Source organism: Amblyomma americanum, chromosome 10 (assembly GCF_052857255.1).
Source record: "Amblyomma americanum isolate KBUSLIRL-KWMA chromosome 10, ASM5285725v1, whole genome shotgun sequence".
Taxonomy (NCBI): Eukaryota; Metazoa; Arthropoda; class Arachnida; order Ixodida; family Ixodidae; genus Amblyomma; species Amblyomma americanum.
Window position 1 is genome coordinate 84,651,584 of NC_135506.1, and position 20,386 is coordinate 84,671,969.

At 45.7% G+C, this 20,386-nt stretch overlaps 1 long non-coding RNA gene across 2 annotated transcripts; it reads right to left on the minus strand.

The window, feature by feature from the left end:
* Positions 1–15,797: 15,797 nt before the first annotated feature.
* Positions 15,798–19,412, minus strand: LOC144107778 (uncharacterized). 2 transcript variants are annotated; one of them, XR_013309379.1, is made up of 3 exons: positions 19,195–19,412; positions 16,735–17,220; positions 15,798–15,865 (listed from the first exon to the last, which is right to left on the minus strand). It is a non-coding gene; the product is annotated as an uncharacterized LOC144107778 (long non-coding RNA). The 2 variants fall into 2 exon arrangements; XR_013309378.1 differs by lacking the exon at positions 19,195–19,412 and adding an exon at positions 18,377–18,430.
* Between the last annotated feature and the right edge of the window lie 974 nt (positions 19,413–20,386).

Genomic DNA, 20,386 nt, shown 5'->3' on the forward strand with positions numbered 1-20,386 from the left:
GACAAGTGCAACTAAAGCTTCATGGTCGCTTGTAAATTATAAACTGCGGGCTTTAACGTGCCGGAGCGACACACGGGCAACGAGGGACGCCATAATAGAGGCTTCCGTATTGATTCGGAGGTCTATGGTTTTTTAACGGCCACGCCCCAGGGCATCGAATAATAGCGCCCTTAAGATTGGCATCTCAGCCAAAAGGCACAGAGCAGCCACAATGGGTTTCATAATCACTCCATGCGAGTGAGTAGTGCGCATTCCATTCATCAATTATAATCACAACCAAAGCATTCTAACCACGAGTGTCACCGATGGCACTTAAAACAAGTTGAATTCCAACACTCATGCGGCCTGATAAGAGTTGCCGCGATAAGTCACATTAAAGGGAAACAAAATGAGACACTTGAATTCATCTCTAACGCTTACAATAGAAGTATCTCTTTATCAAACCTACAAATACGATCTGGGCTTCCGATACTAGAAATGCGCCCCATATACACCGCCAATAACTGATGTAAAACATGGTCAATAACCATTCCAAATCAAAGTTCATACTGGCGGAAGTCACGTGGTTTTGATGCCCATTTTATCCGGGCCCTGAAAGTTCGAGAATCAGCCAGAATCTGCGCGTAGTCAATAATCCAGCAGGGGCTGTAACGCTTACAGCGGCATATCCGGTGAGGTGAACCAAAAAGCCTTCCAGAATAATAAGGAGAACTCGCCCGAATTCTCGCTGTCCACAATGTCATCTTGTGCAGGCGCGCTGAACAGTAGTCACAAACTACGTCGTTATTGCTATGGCCAAGTTTTTCAACTTCAGCTTTCGCAAAAAGTGGCATGAGGGCTACAGCGTAATAAATTGTAGTAAATGTTTTCAGATCCGCATTTCGAGTTTTTTCCTTCCCTCTTTATCCAGGGCCCACACCGACAAATAAGTGGCAAATGTACACCTAAGAGGGCACCCATTTGCAGGCAACAACTTTTCATCATCATGAGCTTGCCGCACCTGACAACTGATGACAGTCTAGCGCACCCACTATGGTACCTGTGTCCTAAAGGCTGGCAGGAACTTTAGCTTCGTTACGCGTCGAACTCATTCTGTGTATAATACACACCTGCCATTCCTACTTAAGTGGCGTCTCAACAAGTCTGAAGCAAAAATGCTAATGCATAAGATTCTTTGGTTGTTTAACGAAAGAAAGATCACCCAGCAACTGTCTCAAACCTTGGTGGACTTCTCAGCCGCGCTGTAAGGAGAGGGAGGAAGGCGAGAGTGAAAGAAGAAAGAGATCAAAAGGAGCTGTTGCAGAGGGCTCCGAATTAATTTCGATAATCTAGGCATCTTTAACGTGCACTGACATCGCACAGCACACGAGCGCCTTAGAATGCTCTAAACACATCCGGAGCATTTCACCAACGCATGCCTCCAAGCCCAGACATGGGAGGCGATTACAGCTTTCACAAATGGCGGGACAAGGTCTCCAGACAAGCGCATTGGAGCTACGTATTGTCATGAAGCTCATGGAGTAATGCCAAGCACCAGCTATCATAATTATTATACCTGTTAAAGAAATGCCGGCCACAGCTGATATTTCGAAGAAATGCATATAACGCGCGTTTTCTGCGACACGAAAAATACTTACCAGCTGCTTTGTGTCAACCACGGCCCTCTCTTTCTCGTTTTTAGCAATGTTAATATCTTTTCGACAAAAAAACGCCTATTTCTCAATAGAATTGCTTTCGTCAGACTATAGCAACATGATGGAGGGAAGTTGCAGCCTATGCAACACCACATGGTGTTTTTTTTTCTCACTCTGTGCCTGACTTCTGTTTCTTAGTAGCGCACTTTCTGGTTGTGAAAAGGCAGAATAGTTCCGCTATTGCTCTTGCACCCACGATGCAGAATAAACTTAGCTGTCAAGGTGTTCGTCGAGTTGTTAAAAGAATGATACTGCTTTACCTCCGTTACACTGATGGCCAAGTGAAAGCCTTTCACTGCTTTACTACGATTTTGCTGTTTCTTATCTCTAGTCTTGACTTGTTTCTGGCTGCTATTTGTATTAAGTTAAATTACACATTTGCAAGATTTAATTGTTTAACCCGGGCAAAGTTAGCCCAGGTCAAATTTGGAGGTCATCATCGTGTTGCCAGAGTCAAATTAGCCTGGGTATCGATTTTGTTCTAAATCGACGAAATTCTAATTTCAACGGTTGGGGTGGGCTAAATGTTGGGAATCGAGGTGGGCCAAAGTTGATAGTGACCAGGGACAAGTTTGAGGACACCGTCGCATTGGCCATAGTCAAAGTATGCTTCGGCACCTCATTTAAGGCTGTTGCTATGAAATCGCTGAGTCCGAAGCTGATCAAAATCGTGAATCGCACTTGGTACGGCGATCGCTCTAAAACATTCCTATTTTTGGCAACAGTAAAAAGTCACAATTCCTGTAAACAGCAACAAAGTTGCACCTATACATTTACAGCCATTAGTGTTAATGATGCCGCTTGAGGCTGAATTCATTATAATGTGCGGCAATCATTAGACCGCTTTTACAATAAAGGATGTAGACGACGAAATTCTAAGAAGAAATAAACCTTTTCTTTATACGCTCAGCACCAGAACATTCACGTTGTGCATTCGATACCTTAAGTGCTTTACAAAACCTGCCGAAAAGCTGCTAAGATCCTCAACGGAAGAATTACAGCCACAGCGATTCAAGCAGTCAAGGCAGGTCACCAAATAGAACAAGACCGCACACACCGTTCACGAGCATAGCCACGATTACGAGCACACATGGACCAACGGGTCCGCTAGAGCTTATATGGTATCAATAGTGCCGTGATATAATGTATACAGTCGGCCCCACAGGGAAACCAGGAGAAATGGGATGTTATAAACTCTTATTGCAGATTTTATTAATGCAAGGATTTGAGGTATTTCCGTTCTGATCCCGTTGAGAGAAAATTAGACTGATGATAAGATGCGGACAGGTGGTTGGAAGTTTCAAAATCATACTGCTAGATAACTTCCTCCGAAAGATAATCAGAACTCCTTAAAGAGGTATCTGTGAGGAGATCGGGTCGCGAATCCAATGTCGACGTCGTAGGCAGGTAGGCTACCTAGGACACGCTACCATGTGGTGTCATCACACGCAGCAAAAATGATTGCGCGAAAACTAATCACCGTGGCAGGTTGCCATTAAATTAATGATTGGTCTCGAGAGGTTCCTCGGGAAGTGCAACATGGGTCACATAAGCCCCACAGATGGCAGCGCCCGCCATCGCAGGGTAGTGTTACATCGCTCAACAGCTGCACCACTCCGACGGGAGTGGTGCATCGTTAAAGAGAGAATGACCAGTTCTGCACATTTGTACATTGACGCATTAAAGTTTTCACGCGATACACTCGACTGTATGCTCCAATTTTTTTTTTTTTTGCAAGATGACTGACGCATAGAGAAACCTACGTAAATTTGCCCCACATAGCTTCAAAATAAAAGTATTTAATTAATCGTGTCCATGCGCGTGAGGAGCTACAGTTTATTATATCAGTTTCAACTCCACCAGTGCATACTTATAGAAAATAAAACACTCATTCTCAGAAAAATTGAGAACTGAATTTTTCATCCCAAACTTTTAAAAACACACTCAATTCCGTTTCTTTCCTCCCAACGCAATCTGATTTTAAAACAAAGCCAAAATAATCCGCAGACGCCATCAGATTGGACTCTCGCATACGCGCGAACAGGATGTTCCCGGGTCAATCTCATTACCGACACTTAACAAGACTCCAACTGCCAGTTGATGCTAGCATGTATCAGTAGATTTCCGCGTTCTAACTAAAAAGAGGCAATTTCAATGGACGCGGAGTTATAAGGTAGGAAAGGCATCACAATCGCAGGATATTTCCTGAAATAGATTTCCTTTATTTCGAAGCACTTTTGCGCCGATGCTTGAGATTGTGCTGTACAACTATTCACTCTAAAATTGGCATGACGGATCGTATTAGGTCTGAAAGCCGTCTGTTTTAATCGTGCAGGCGGGAAATAAACCTTGTATCAATAATTCATGGAGCCGAGCTACAGTAAATAGTGTAAGTAAACAGAAACCAAAAAAATATCACAAGGTGACAGCACGCACATCGACAGATAGCCGCCTACACTGATCTCCGACGACGGATGCACGTGTTGTATTTTGCATTGCCTTCGGCTCGGTGAAAATCAGAGTGGCGAGAGCACTCTCTGAGGCGCTCACTGCCATGACTTTTGACTAGAATTAGTAAGTAAACGCCAGAAAATAGCGGTGTTGACCAGCTTTCTTAGTGAAAAATTTGGACTAGTGGGATGTCATAATTCACACTTATGAACGAACTTCAAGTCAGGATCTATTCTTCTGATGCCAAGCAAAATCTTTCTTTTCAAGTTTTCCACCGTTCACATCGAGTAGCTAGGACAGCAATAGTAAACCAATCAGGAACGTCTTCGACTATAGCAGGAACCTTAATACCAAAAAATGCAAGCCGTCCAAGGAAGGATCTGCGATTTATTGATTATTACAGTGGAATCTCGCAATATATGAAATTACCTCCTTAATTACTATCCTTTGAAAAATGCTCTTGTGCCGAAAAGCTGGGTATGAAGAAATGAGAAAGGAGTATCCAATGCTCTTTTTCTGTATCTGCAAGCTGCAACATTGTGACAGCGCCATTCTTTACAGCCGGTCAGCACCACATGCACAGAAAGGACATATTTTGTTTTCTGAAATAGTCACACCCAGTGTTCACTTCATGATTGTTTGCACCGGGAATCTCATGCCAGGAGGCTTACCTGGATGCTCTAAGGGAGCCCCCGTTTGAGGGAAGCGCAGTCTTCAAAGTACCATTAGATCGACTACCTAAATTAAGATTACATGGCTTACTGCACTTCGAATAAACCAAGTGTGGATTACGGTACTTTCACGCACAGTGCTTGGTCTAACTTTTCTTTGCACACACAAAAACTCTGAAGTAGAAGCTCTTTATTCGGACGAGGAAAACGTGATTATAGTACCAGTAAGCGATGAATTATTAAATATTAAATAGCTTCCCCGGCAAGCACTAGCACGCAAAGAACAAAAAAAAACAACTGCGTGCTCGCCACTCAGACCGCATGTTTTTGAGCTTTCAACCAAGATGTGCGCTGCCTCGGTGCCTCAGTGGTTATGGTGCTCAGCTGGTTACCCGAAACACGTCAACTTGGATCCCTGCCGTGGCGGTTCTATTTCGGTCACGGCGAAGTGCTAGAGGCCCCTGTACTGCGCGATCTCAGTGCACGTTAACGAACCCCAGGTGGAAAAATAACCGAAGCCCTTCACTGCGGCAGCAGTGCCTCATAGCCTGATTCACTTTGGGACGTTAAACACCGCAAAACAAAATCAAATATTCATGTAATAACATGAATATCTCTCATATCACGTTGTTACATCGATAATTTCAGACGTACATCTTCACCAGAAAAAAAAAGAGGGACGGATGAAATTGGGCAGGAGAAAAATTTCTCACTACCTTAATAACCGGAAGCACTGCCAGAAAATTATCTTGAACCAGTAAAAACGACCCTGTTCTGAAGAGATCAGCATAATTCCCCTCTTAGCAAAATTCTTTTTATTATTCACGCAAATCCCAAAATCTCTTCAATATCGTTGATCCTACTCAGTCTGGTCTATCGAAAGGAATTAATGGACACTACACTCACCCGCTCTCTCAGAAGAAAGGAACAGGAGAAATGCATCCTAAACTTTTCCCTCTCAAAAGTCATCTGCTCTCGAAGGTCGCTGTTTTCCTCCGAGGGTATGGTTACTTCGGTTTAAATAATTGGAGGGGACACTCCAGCTTCCCCTCTAGGGTATGTCGCGAAAGGGAAATGGGTTGTAGATTCCCTACCTAGACCAACTTGCTATTCTTTTTTTATTTATTAGTCCTTCCGGGATTTTTCGCTCACGTCCAACGCCTTCGACGCCGCGTGAAGCTGATCTACGTACGGTGAAGCGGACGCGTGGAGCGGTAAACGACGTAGAAGCGCTGCCAGGGTCCTTGCCTAAACGCGCGGGACTCAAGTTGTCAGTCGTAGTTCGCCTGCACATCATTCTCGACAAACCCCATGCCACGAACGCCAGCATAGTTTCCGCGCCGAATGAGCGGGCACCGAGCCGCAAGATTCATGGTGAACGCGCCTTGGAAGCGCACTGCGTTGTTCGGCGCTCACCTTCTGATTCCTGCGTCCCCGCACAACCCCACTGCGCCCGAACGAGACGAGAGGGAGGCGCTGCCGTCGCGCTCCATCTGCTGGCGGTGTGACGTACGTTGCGAGGAGGAGAATGAGGGAGTGCTTTTAGTGGACGCCGCCTGATGGCGCTTCGTGCGCGCAAAACTTACTCGGTTAACTGCGCCTTCTGTAATTCCCATGCTCGCAATTACTAATATACACCACAGTACATGTCTCTGAAACGCCCGTCTAAGACAACACCGTATTCCCTAGACGCGTCTTTGTTCATTCCAAACAATCGAGCTGGCGTGGCGGAGTGGTTAGCGTGCTCGTTTCGCACTTCGGAGGCCCTGGGTTGATTTCCGAACTCGACCAATTTCCTTCACGGTTTTATCTATTAATTCTCCCGAAATTTTTCGCTCACAGTAAACGACGCCGGCTTTTCTGCCACACGGGCCCTTAATGCTGTCGCGTTAAATAACAACCAGTACCTCGTGAGCCGGCCAGATATACTTCGTAATAATCCGCAATACTGCGCCCTCTTCTATGCTTGCTGGTCCGTCTGCGCAAAAACTTGAGGGCACGACTTTCAAATCGTCTAGGCTCATGCGTATCAGTGGACTCTGCATCTTTGAGAGCACCCGCTTCACTAAACCACTAGGACAACCCTGTCACCAGTCGCATCACGCGCTACTAGTCCGAGATTGTTCGGGATTCTTGTTTTTTTCGTGAGCATTCGCTACAACACCACTTGCTACCTGAAGCGCACGCTCAGTGGGTGCGTGTATCCAATCTGGTCGAAAGTTATAAGAACCAAATTTCTTGCAAATATCTTGCTTGCACCCCAGCGTTGCTTGCCGAGCAGAACTCGTTTCATCTGCTGTTCTTTGCACCATTCGACTGAGTTCATATCTTAGCGCTGTCGCTGGCGCCTCAGCTTGGGCGAAAGTCTAAGTAACCAGTCGTTTGTATCGCCACTTTTATTTTATGCGTACAAAATGTCCATTACACTGCACTATCGTTCAGCACATGCAAACAAATGATCACCTAAGCTGCCACAGGTTGACACTATTCTTGAACTACCTACTCTGGTTCGAATCCGGAATTCGCTTACATCTTAGGAATACAAACGCAGCCTTTTTCATACTAAGCATCACTTTCTATGCTTCAGTCAGACACGTGTAAGTTACACGCGTCCGAATAAAGGCAAGTAATCCCTTTTTCTACACGAACGGATAAGATGTTCAGCACTCTTTCCACTCTGCGTCGGCAAATTTCTTTGAAATTAATTTTTCATCAAATGCACTCACCTTCAGGTGCTTCGTCGTGGCGAGGTCTTTTTGCGAGCGTCGGCAGATGCTCTTGGAGCGTGCGCAAGAACTGCGAACTGCGCTGGTACGCGGCGAGCTTGCTCAGATATTGCTAAACAGTACGTTCATCATTTCCGCATCACTTGTTTACAGTTGCCCGACACTGACCAGATGTCTGTCATCCGAGGCAATGTCCCGACGTACACATTCACCGTCGCTGGCGCTTGGAAACTGCTGCCTCAAAGAAAACTGCCACCGCCAAGGTTAGGAACTTTGACAGCATTGTCCAGATAATCCAGACGTCAGCGCCAGTTCTCATAGCGGCCGAAAAAAAGCCGACCGGATCTTCGTAGCGCTGTCATGGCAACAGTATCAAGCGGAGAAAACTTCACGCCTATGCGGGATTCGAACTACTGTCGGCGGACGCGAAGCAACTTCATTTTCCGGTGCCTCAGACAATTAGGCCACCTCTGCTTTTTCTGGTGCTAATTGCATGCGCTCAAATTATGCTAGTTTAGCCATAACTCCTTCAGTCACCAGAGTGTGCTGAAGTATTGAAGATCGAAACCGGCTGGATTTTCTTGCCCCTGGCTGCTGCCGCATTGTTGAGAGCGTGACGCATGCTTGCCGGGCGTTTTTCATATGAGCATAAATCTATTTTCTGCTTTTTTCCTCTCAATTTTCAGAAACGCTCAAAAATTATCCGCTTAATTCTTAAACTTTGCCGACATAAACCCAAATCGCTATAATCGGATGTGATCGCAGCTTCCGTCCAGCAAGAAGAGTCGCTATCCTAGCACACATGTGTTTCGAGATATTCGCGCCCATGCTTTCAGCTCGATTCCCGTAATTGCGCACGCAAGGCGGTTGCAATCGAGGTTAAACTCTTCTCGGCGTGACGCTGCGTTTTGGTCTGACTACGGTGCGCAGAGCTACCGGGGAAGCAAATACCTGTTTCCCTTTCACTTTCGGCTGTCGAAATAGACGAAACGCTCAACGCAGCAGCTGTGTCACACTAGGCAGGAGTTTAACGCCGACGACCACCGCCATGCATGCGTAACTATGCCAAAACGAGTGGTTGCCTTGGGGGCAAATACCTTGGACCCCACTTAGTAGAACCCTAGCAAAGAGAGTTGCCTAGAAATGCGACCGCCTCTGTGTTTACAATGAAACCTTCATGCTAGCCGCAGTGCCTAAAAAGTTCATATCGCTTAACAGGGTGTGGGTTGAAAGTTGTTTGGCCGATCACATCAGAAAAGTGCTTGGTCCAGTAAAGAACAAGCACGTGATAAGGACGAGAACTGCGAGTGCTGAAGTGGTGCATGTTGCGACTTTCGTGTCCGTATTTTAGTTTGGTACATGTCCTTTAGCGCTCAGGTGTCTGCTGGCAACCGCTCATATCGACAAGTTCTAGACGCCAGTAAGAGAGATAGAGAGAGAAGCTCTTAAATGAAAAAAAGACAATTTATCCGGTGTTTAAACACTGGCATGCTACTCGGCGCTCGGAAGGACATTGGGAGATATAGGCGGAAGGAGAGGGAGGCGGAAAAAGTAAAATAAAACAAATAAAAATGTTAGAAGATAAAATACAGCCATTAATGCGTACAAATGTGCATCGGCGGTTAATGGTTAATGATGTTGCATATCAAATGATGAAGTGCATATTCTGATAAATGGGCTAACAAAACTCACAGCGAAAAGAGTGCATGAGGGCAACATCAAGGCGAAATTAGAGCGTGTCAAGGTATCCAATGTCCTTTAGATGCGCAAACAGAAAGTTCATTGCATGTCTGTTCCCTATAGCGCAGGCTAAGGGACCTAGAACAATGGTCATTGTTACAGGCAATGAGGAGAGCTCAAAAGCGTATCCAATATACGCATTCGGACAGAGGCCCAAATCAACCGCACAGGTGGGTCAATTTCCAACCCTTCCAACTTAACCACTCTAGAAACTCACGGGATAATATGTGGCATACAGGACGCCTCTTTACTCAATAAACATCACAGCACTAACAACAGCATCTATACCGACTACAGCAAAGCCGCGCACTCTACCGGAAGCCCACCCACATGACATGTTAGTGGAATCCTATAACAGTAATCCGAACATTACATTCACCCTGCGTTGGACACCTCTTCATGCTGGGATCGAGAGAAATGAGTTGTTCAACAACGTACCCACGACATCAACATTCGGTGCCTTCGATATTCTGTCCAAATGCAACGTCAGTGGAAGACGCCGCAACATAATAAGCGCATAGAGCTGAACACTACTGCAACACCAGAAAAAATCGCAAAATGCTACTCCAACCTCACCCGTAACAGAAGACGGAACAAGAACGCGTCCTTAGCTAAGCTCAAGCACACTCTTCACCCCACTAATGCTCTACAGCTTCCGATTGCGTGACACAGCTCGATGCCCAACTGTACAGAGGTCAAGGAAGAAAGAGAACACATTCTCTACTCATGGAGGATGAATAAAACGTACACTCGCCAAAAATGGGTTTTAAAATATGACATTTCGGGACCACTACGGGTCCCTTGTTCACAACCTACAAGGGACCCGTGGTGGTCCCGAAACGTCATACTTTAAAACCCATTTTTGGCAAGTGTACGTTTTATTCATCCACTATGTTTCCCCTCGTCAGACAGGATTCTGTCGAACCCTTGACTACATTCTCTACTCATGTAACATCGTCATGGCTACTCCTTATTTGCCTTACCCTGCCCCTCTTATGTAACATCGTCATGGCTTCTCCTTAATTGCCTTACCCTCCCCCTCTCATGTAACATCGTCATGGCTTCTCCTTATTTGCCTTACCCTCCCCCTCTTTACTGGAGTGCTTGGCTTCACTCGGGCTCGGCAGATTGTCAGTAGGCCTTGGCGGAACAAGCGCTGTTCTTAACTGGGCCTTAGTGCTGGCCTCAATCAAAACTTTTCCCTCCTCCTTCCTTCTCTGCCCGCCAGCAGGGTTCGCTGCGTTAACAATACCTTTCCTGTCATCTCTCGGCTAAGGGACAAAACCATAGGTCACGGGGTCGCGCTGCCAGCGGAGAGAGGCGTTGTTACCGTAACCTCCGGTGCTGCGTTATTGCTGCAGCCATTTTTCTTCCATTTGAAAGTATAAAATGTGCGGAAAATTTTTAAAGGTACAATAAACACGCGGAAAAAATGAGTATTCTTTCAAATAACTTAGAAATATAGGGAAGACGACGAAAATAATATACAGAACATTTCTGTGCTGTGATGCCCGGCATTTATCCCGAAATTAACCTTTTCATGATTGTCTTGACATATATCCTCTATTGCGTCGAGCTTTGGCTCCCTGAAAAGAGCCCGTCGCTAGAGTGTGGGGTCGATGGTGGGTACAGTTGTGGGCACTCAATGTCATGGCGAGTCAAAAAAACATGCCAAGCAATAATGAAAGAGGCGGGGTGCGGCCGCCGGAGAGCCACCTGCTCAATTCCTAGCCGACAGCGTTTCAGGAATCCCCTCAGATTACATTCTCTTCAGAAACCAAGCAGGTGAATTTGTGGCATCCAAGAGTGTGCAGTCGAAAGCAGATTGAGCCAAGGAAAACAAGGAAGTTGAAAGTCAATCCCATTAATGCATCTTTCAGAAACAACTGTTGAGCAGAATCCACTAGAGTCCCAGAATATGCTTGATGTGGCACTCACACAAACGATATGGGCCTGTAGAACAACTTTTTTTCTTTTGGGGGGGGGGGGGTGAAAACCGGTGCTCACTTGAAGCCAGCGAGCTTCGAAAGCGAGAATTCGAGCAGACGTCAATTACACTCGCCAAGGGAGCGAGTCTCGGCAGTTTAACAGAAAAGGTTGATAAGCAAAAAAGTAGAAAATTGCTGAATTGCGGTCCCGTCACCCAAGAAAGGACCTCAGGTGGACGTCATGGTATGGCATGGAGAAGGTATGGGACGTTAAGATTTACGTGACTGACTTTTCATATAATGATTTATTGAAAATTATTTCTGTGAAAGGAAAATCGAACTAAAGACAACAGTTTCAGAAAAAAAATTTGAGGTCAAAATACGACGAATACACAAAGTGGCGAATGCTTAAAAACAGTACACAGCATTTATGGACTACAGTGACATAGTTATAAGCCCAGAGTAACGATTGTGCTCGACTTGGAGGTCAAAATATCAATAAGCATAAAATCACTGCGAAGAAATACTAGTAAATTGCAGTATGCACACCGTCACAGATTGGCGGAGGGTTGAACATAGCTGAATTGGCCTAATAAGACTTAAAAGCATACATACAGAATCATGTCGCATGATAATGAGCGCCAAATGAATGAAGGCTCGTATTAGAAGACAAACATGTCCGATCGCCTTCTCACGTAACAATTAACCAACGTGATAATGGTTGACATTTTCTCTCGCCTCTCAATTGACATGAGATCATACTCTGTTGTGCAGAGTTATACTGAACATATCAAGGTATGAACACTAGCACCTTGTTCATGCACAGTCATGGACAAAAGTTTGCAGGATTCGGATTCATCAAAGAAGATTTCTGCTCCGTCTCGATATCCAGTTAGAATGTATTGTTTCCATTGGATAGAGTGCGCATGTATCCGCATAAATTTAAATTTTCATTCAAATGATTTTGCCTAATCTGGCTGAAATAAAATTTTTAAACCTCGAATCTGACTCCCGCATACTTTTGTCCAAGACTGCGCTACCTAATAAAACATTATCACCTCTGATCCACCACAACACAAACACAGCGTGGACAACAAAGAGAAAAGTGTGGAACACAATAGTTCTGTAACAGGCGAACTGAAGGCAGAAAACCAGAAGCTCGGTTGGGAACTCACAGAAAAAAGGTCCTGAGCAGCGACATTCACTAAACATCGCTATGGTGATCATCATCACAATCACAGCACAGTAGCGTTTTCTCACAAACGCTTTACAAGTTCTCTGTGCTATTCCACAATGAGCAGAACAACGCCTAGATGCAAATGTGTAGAGTAGCAACCGTTAAAATAGAGCAGGGCACTAGCTATGGGTTACATCAGCAATATCGGGAAACAGCTGAGAACAAGCGAAGGTAGTGGCTTCGCGCTGTCAATTGTAAAGAAGTCCTACTTAGATGTGCACACAGGTTTCACAAAGAAAACGGATAACTTAAGCGCAGCAAGATGTCAAGCATTGCTCTCGGTGTGAGGGGGTGCGGGTCATTCAAAGTAGGTGCACCTCCTCTCCGGGTTCATGGGTGAGCCACTGGGACAATGGAAGGCCCGAGCGAAAGGCGATAGGTTGCTGACCGCCTTGTTGCAGTCTCCTCCCAGACTGTCGGCAGAGCCCCTGCGGCCGCACATGCTGAAGCACGCCGTGATGAAGAACACCTGCGTGTGACAAAGGAAACTCGTCAAAGAAGGGACGCGGATATCTGCGGCTAGATCCAACCGGCATCCATTTTCGACCAGTGATTATAAAGTTGATTGAAATCGTCACGTTGTCATCAATGTCACGCAGCAAGTGTTGGCGAGAACCTGTAGTAGTGTTTGAATGTGTTGTGCGCTCTTATCCCGAGCAAGAAAGTCGGGACTATGTCTTATTTGGGGAAGTCATGTTTTGATCCAAGTCGACTTCAAAAGATAGCCGTATATTGTGCAATATCGGCACACGTTTAATAACCCAAGATAGCCAAATTATTCTTCAGGTTAGTACTGTGGCGCCTCTTTCTCTCTCTTCGCTCTTTCACACCTTCTACTACCCATTCGCTGACAGTGCGGCTAAAGTGTTCACCGAGAATGAAATAGCCATAGAGAGCATTAAATTCCTCATAAAAAAAATTAGTAATATATTCCTGAGGATCGAATATCTACAATGGCAGCTGCCTGTCGAAGAAGCCTAAATGCAAAAAAACGAAATGTGCTTTCAAATGTCAGTGCCCTTTATATTAAAGTAGGTCAAGTTATATTTAAATTGCACACTGAAAGTAAGCCAGCTACTGAGTCTTTACTTTCTTCAGGATGAGTTTCAAATTGTGCCTGATCACTAAAACCTGTTTCTTATCAAAAAAACCTCAAAGCGTGCCTTTAAATATGCTCAAGTTATAACGGTGCTTTCAGTGACACAGACGGGAGAGCAACACGCTTTTCGCATGAGTGGTTCTCATTATGCCGATTGTATTATCTGAGCGATTCTTACTGGGTTCTGGCAGTTGCCCACACAGTTCGAAATTCTGACCTGAAAATTCGGCCGTCCTGCAAAAGACAGTTGAAGCGTTTATAACACAGTGGGCTTTAAGATAAATATAAATACCTGTATAACACTTCTGGCTAATTCAATGCGTTTTCTTTGTTTTCTGCTGATTTCACTGCCTGTATTTTAAACATTCCGCGTATTCCACTGTATGCCTTGTAAGGGGCACGGGCCTCGTCAAGCCACCTTTGGCTTTTTGTCCGTGCCCCTAAGCATCTCAGGATGTTTGATTAAATTGATTTGATTTGAAATGTGACAGGCTAACCGCCTTCAATTAAGGACAATGGTGTTCTGATATTTGGCGGTCTGCTGTTTGCGGGCAGCTTGGGTTGTTTCTGGCAATAATGCTTTCGCATATGAGAGATCATTCGTCTCAACACGAAAAGTAACATCCACACTTGGTTTCACCAAGTCTTTATATAGATGAATAATCTAAGCGATAAATAGTGTTGTCAATTAAAGCTCAAACTTGCAGTTTTTAAAATTATACACTTAAATTCAAGGCACCTCAATCATATGCCATGAGGAAAGCAATAAAGGAAGCAATTAAAAGGTAAGTGAGATTAAAATGCTGGCGTGGGGGCCTCCGGATTAATTTCTATCACGCAGAAGTAATAAAGCGAACTTGCACTGCACAGAGCATGGCAGCCTTTAGGAATTTGCTTCCATCGAAGTGCGGTTGACGTGGCCGGGATATATTCCGCGCTCTACGTGGTCATCAACGAAACGCCGTTAATAGCAATGGCGGCGAGTCGATTGGCAGAACTCATCCAAGATGCATTCTATCGTCTGCCATAGCAAGAAAGCAAAGGCGCCGAAAATGTGTAACTATATGCGGACAGATCAAACTTGGTTGCTTTAGGTTATGAGTGGCGAAAATGAGCAGAATGTGGCTCACTCTAGTCGACACTCTAACGGAGATGGGAAGGCGTGAAAGCGAGTGGAGAAAATGATCTCTGCCACATTCACCAAAGGAAAAGCAGTGACGCTGAACAACTTCACCTCGCATCCTCCAGCATCATTAGAAGTTTGGTTCCACACATCTCTATATTCGGCCTGTAACAACGGAACGGACCACTACGCATACGATTTATTGCGCCTCACTGTTCGTCAGAGGCACACAGCGGTGTGTCTACCAACTATCGTTCTATCCGCTCTCCTTCTTTCAGCAGCCGCCGCACTCCGTTCATCAGTTAGCTAAGTTCGTCCTTCTTCCGCCTTGCGGCACATAGTTTTGACAGGCACAACGCCGCCGGTTAGATTCAGCAAGTCCTTGGCTTTGTTCACGAATAATTTCATGGTCGCCATGCATCCGTCCGTGCAGAGGGCTGCTGGCTCGTGACTGCGAACGACTTTTGTCCCGACTCCGTATGCACAACTTGCTACGTAGATGGCACCGAGGAGACAGGCTAAACTTCGCAAATGCCGTTCTGCCCGCTTGCGTGTTCTAAGGACAGCAATTTGCTGCATATTTTAAGCTTCGCGTCTTATCATGCCACAGACAATTTCCCCTGACACTCTTCCATCCCCAGATGAGGTTCTGCTTGCTTCCCAAACAAATGAACTGCACACTATGAGTATGTCATGCCCCACAAAGTCTCTTCCACTTCCTCCCAGCCTCCCCTTTAGGGCATCAGGTGCTACAGGGACCGGGCCCACCCTGATATGACTACAAAGGGCACAATTTTCAAAGCGCCCAGTTGCTGACACATGTCCATAAGAATCCCTGATTTCAAAGGCCTTAAATTTCATTTCCAGATCACCATCAAGTAAGGTCGAGAGGTTTCACTAACGGCGGAATGAACCGATGGTGGTACTTCAAACTCTTGTGAAAGTCCTGAATTGGCGGATATCGCATTGAAAGCGGCAAAAGTAGGGCGTGCCTGTTCGTCGGACCAGAGCGGGGAGACGCGCGTGCCACCCGCCTCTCGACGGCGGCGCCGCAGGAACGCATCGTGGGCGATGCGCAGTGCGGGCACCTCCGGGAAGATGTCGTCGCCGGAAGGAAGGCAGCGAGCCCTCTGCGCTGTGTGCTCGCGCCACTCGGCCGGCACTCACGAATCGTCGATGCGGCCGGACGGATCCACCTGCAATCACAGAGGGCGAGGAGCGCAAGTCGGAAGCGCTGTGCCGCCTTGATGTCACTTCATCAACATTCATCTTGACAAAGTGGCTACAGCAGGCATGCCTCTGAGAAGTCAGGTGCGTGCTTCGTTCCCGACAGTGGAAAGTTTAAGTCGATAATGCGTAAAAAGAACGTCCCTGCAAGATGATTACAGACTTACAGACGTGCCTTAGGATGAGTTCGATTTCTGCAATGTTACCTCGAAGCTCCAAAAATATGGCGTTCCAAAGAAGGTATGAGACCTTTCTGGCGAGGGAACTTTTTCTGCTTTCGAGCGGATTTTAATAGTCCAGGCATAACGAACTAGCAGGGCAGTTTATTTACCGACTTCGTGAAATTACTCAGGATCAGTGAAAATGCCTGCAGTCCGATATGTTGAGACAGGAGTGTTCTTTTGTACAAATGATAACAGAGCTAGTAGCCAAACTATTGGTATGGAGAGTGACATATCGACCAGGCCTCCATTGACGGTATTGAAAGACTGTTTGGCAGGAAAGGGAGGAACCTATGTTTTTCGAGAAAAGGAAGCGCAAAGCGTGGACTAGTGTGTTTTACTTTCAGGGGGTCATAACTACGTTATAAATGGTACATTATTCTTTGCGCTTAGCTATCTGCCTATACTATTTTCTAATTGTATACTGTATAATGTGTCACTCTAGCATCAAATCTTCTGGTGCGCCTCTCCACTTACAAGCGTTTCAACCCAGAACGCCATGTTTTTTGACAGTAATAATCACTTATCATGGGATACATTTATTATAAGCTCATTATGCAGACATTTTGGTCGTATACATCCGCCGATATGCAAACCCTGTGCACTGCACCGCTCACCATGAGCCCCGTGCTGTCCACGGCCTTGACCAGCTCCTTGGCGAATGTGAATCCCAGGCCACCGTGTGTCATGGCGGGCGTTCCGTAGAGGTAGAACAGTGGCCTTTGCAGCGTCGCCATGGACACGGACACAACGTTGCGGAGGTAGTCGTAGCGGATCAATGGCATGAGGAAGTTCGCTCGCTGCGCCAGCGCTTGAGCGTATTGCGGTTGCTCTGAGAGCTACCTCAGGCGCTCGTGGCCGTGTACCCAGTAGCGGGCAAGCCTGTCCTGGGCGGGAGCGAAGCTGCTGTACATCTCGCTGAGGGCACGCCACTTCAGCAGCGAGTCGGGAGGCCACAGAGAGACGCGAAGCTTGTCCAGCTTGCTCTTGGCGGCGGCGGAAGCGTTGGAACTCGACGAATTGCTACCCGAGGCGACTGTGGCGAACCTTTGCCTCGCTGATTCTGTGATGTCCTCCAGAGTGCGGTCCACAATCGTGCGGGCCTTTGAAAATATATACATTTATAAAAATATTCAGAACTATTCCTCCTGAACCAACCCAAAATCCAGTAAACGCACAGTAAGTATGCTGCATTCAGTTTTCCTCCCGTCAACTACTGAGCGTTCCAAAAAATACAGAATATAGCCTTGAATACCTTCTCCCTCCTATAAAACTACTTCGCTCACATTCCATAATGTATACGGTACCGCTTAACGCGCAGCTAATGTATGAGAAAAATGAAAAACGGCTCATATGCAAGAACAAATGCTGGTTTCCTGTCAGTTTAAGAGGTGCAAGAGCTGCACTCTTCCTCGGTTGACAGTGCCATAGTATGACAGCTTTTATTCAGGAAAATGACGAAGACCAACCAAGCCTTTAGTTCCTGCCCAATAAAATCTCTTTATGTTAGCATCCAGGATGAATGATGGAAAATACTATAAGTGCCAAGGTAAGTTTTCAGAAAAAGAAAAAAAAGCCGGATATGGTTTATACCCATGCTTGAAGTATCGATGCTTGCATGGAAAACAGATTTTGTGTTCAACATGCTTGAATCGAAAATCATAATATGTGGTGATATACTGCGCTGCCATTTTAATACAGGGCATATCAGTTAAGATGTGCCAAAATTTTTACAGTAGTGCGCGCTACGAATGTTCGTCAGCGCTGTGTTTTAAGCACTCATGCATAGATGGCTTTTAGAAGAATTACAAAGTGTTTGAGGTATACTAAAACTAATTATGTTTTAAAAACAAGAATAAAACACACATATGCACATCTAATTTCATTACGATATCATTAATAATAAAAGTGTTCATTTTAATACCCGCGTCTCCCCTTAATGGAAGCGCGGAATTTGAAACACACTCCTTTTTGCAGGTTCTTTATTGTGTAAAGCACATTACAGCTTGGCAGGTGACAGACTGGTCACTTAAATTAGCCCTCACTATTATCAGAGTCATTTGCATATCTGATTCATATAGCCAGTGAGATTACGGATCGTTTCCGGTTCTTTCTCTTAACACTAAACTCCAGCCTACCGCCCTGTATAAGTGAGCATCGGTCTGCAAAAATAATCTCAGGTTACTACACAATACAAAGCTGATTACGGTTGCTGGTTTTAAGCATCTCTGGCTTAAGATACAATATCATGACGCTAACCTTTGTCGTGAAGAGTGCTTCCAGGAACAGCAACCTGATCAGCACGCCGTAGGATGCCTCAATCTCTGTGGCACAGAAGGCCGATTGCTGATGCCGCGATCGAATTCGCCGAACTTGTTCTTTAGCAATTCGATGTTTCCAAGTGGGGCGAATACCTCCGGCACAAAACCGGTTCTGCGGCTGCACTCTTCTGTGTAACAATCTATTTACATCACTAGCTGTTGAAACCCCCAGTTTACCCGATATCTTATTGTCCCCGTCAAGAATGAATTTACGTCATCACATAGAAAAGTCACAATGTCACCGGACATATGCGACAAAGGGACACCAGTAAGGAAATCATACCATGCGATGTTTTGCATCTCATACGATGATGTGCCCATCACCTGTGCAATTTTCGCTGCGTGCGACTAGTGTGCCCTTGGCATATTCCCAATTGATGCAAAATGGCCACCACCATTGTCTAGAAGGGCTTGTGAACACGAGTGCGGTGGTTGAAGAAGATTACGTGCTTTTAATGGCTAAGTCACCAAAAGGGCTTTGCAGCTTGCAAAGAGAGTATTTCGCCTTTCTGCTTGCAGAAAAAATGTTAGAGGTATAAATGTCGTTGTGACTATTTTACATTTTCACTTACAGAAATACCCCATCCCGTAGGCAAAACGATGTGTAGACCTCTTGCAAAATTATGTCCAAACAGATATGTCGCCATGTGGACGTCAAGTTTGACTGTGTCCTCCTATCAGCTCTTTTGACTCCCCGTAAGCCTGCAGACCCGAAAAGTTTGCAGCACTGTTGACTCATATCAAGTGACTGAATACCTGCACGAAGAACCACGCGATGTGCCGCGCCACCTCGCGCCGGCTGTACTTGGCGAAGACCTGGTCGACCGTGGTGAGAAGCGCTGTGTCCTCGACCAGGACGTGGTCGCCAGCACCGAAATCGGGCCACAACGCCACGTGCGAGCCAATCTCGGACAACCACTCGGGGGAGTTGATACTCAGCGTCAGGCGTTCGATCTCCGACAGAGGGAAATCAGCCGGAGTCTGCGCAAAGGCCCGTCGGGGCAAGGAAAGATTTGTTCTTAGGGGATTCGAGTCTGCAGCTGTGAGCTTGCGTCAGGATGCACTGCTGTCGCGTGACATTTCTCCATTTTGCAAGTGTGGTATGACGTTGCCGATATCGAAATAAACTTACGAAACCATAATTAGAAATATTTAGAAATAGCCCTTTGCACGACGTATTAAATGACTACATTGTACACATACCCTGCACGCAAAACAATAGAAATGACCATTAGGTAAGTGTCAGCACTGGATGGCCTGAGCAAGCAGCTACAGAAAAAACTTTTCATAGATACAACTACATGACATATTACTACATACATGCGTATATTTAAGGGCTTAAGACATTAGGCAATTAGCCTATATAGCTCTCTGCTCTTTTCATGTCACGATAGTTTTCGCAGCATATGTGTTTAAATATTCTTTCTGCTCAAAACCAAGAACATACGAGACGTAGCCGCCTATAAGAATATTAAGAGTTCGGGGTACTTTTTTCGGCCGCTTGCTTTCCTTTTCGTGCGTTCACAATTCTTTGTAAATCACCTGCCTTGTTCTTCCGAATCAGCACCTCCATTGAGCGCCCGAGGATATCCAATTCCATTGCCGCCGTCTTCGCGACTTCTTCTTCAGTAGGCTTCGGTTCGTTAACGCCAGCAAAGGCCTCGAAGTAGCTCATGTAGTAGTTGTAGTAGACGCGCTCAGCTATCAGGCTCTCTTGGAACTTGGACCAGAACACCATTTTTGTCCCGAGGGAAGCATGAGCGCGTTCCGGTTTCCGCTATGATTCTGCCGCACCTGCAGCATATGAGTGTTTTTAAATTTGGCCCGCGGCAATTGAAACCAAAATTGGCACAGACGTGCAAGCTGGTACGTTTATTTCTGAAGTTTATAACACTTTCGGTTATCTCTAGTAGTTAACCAGTAATCACAGCTCACACCATCGTAAAGT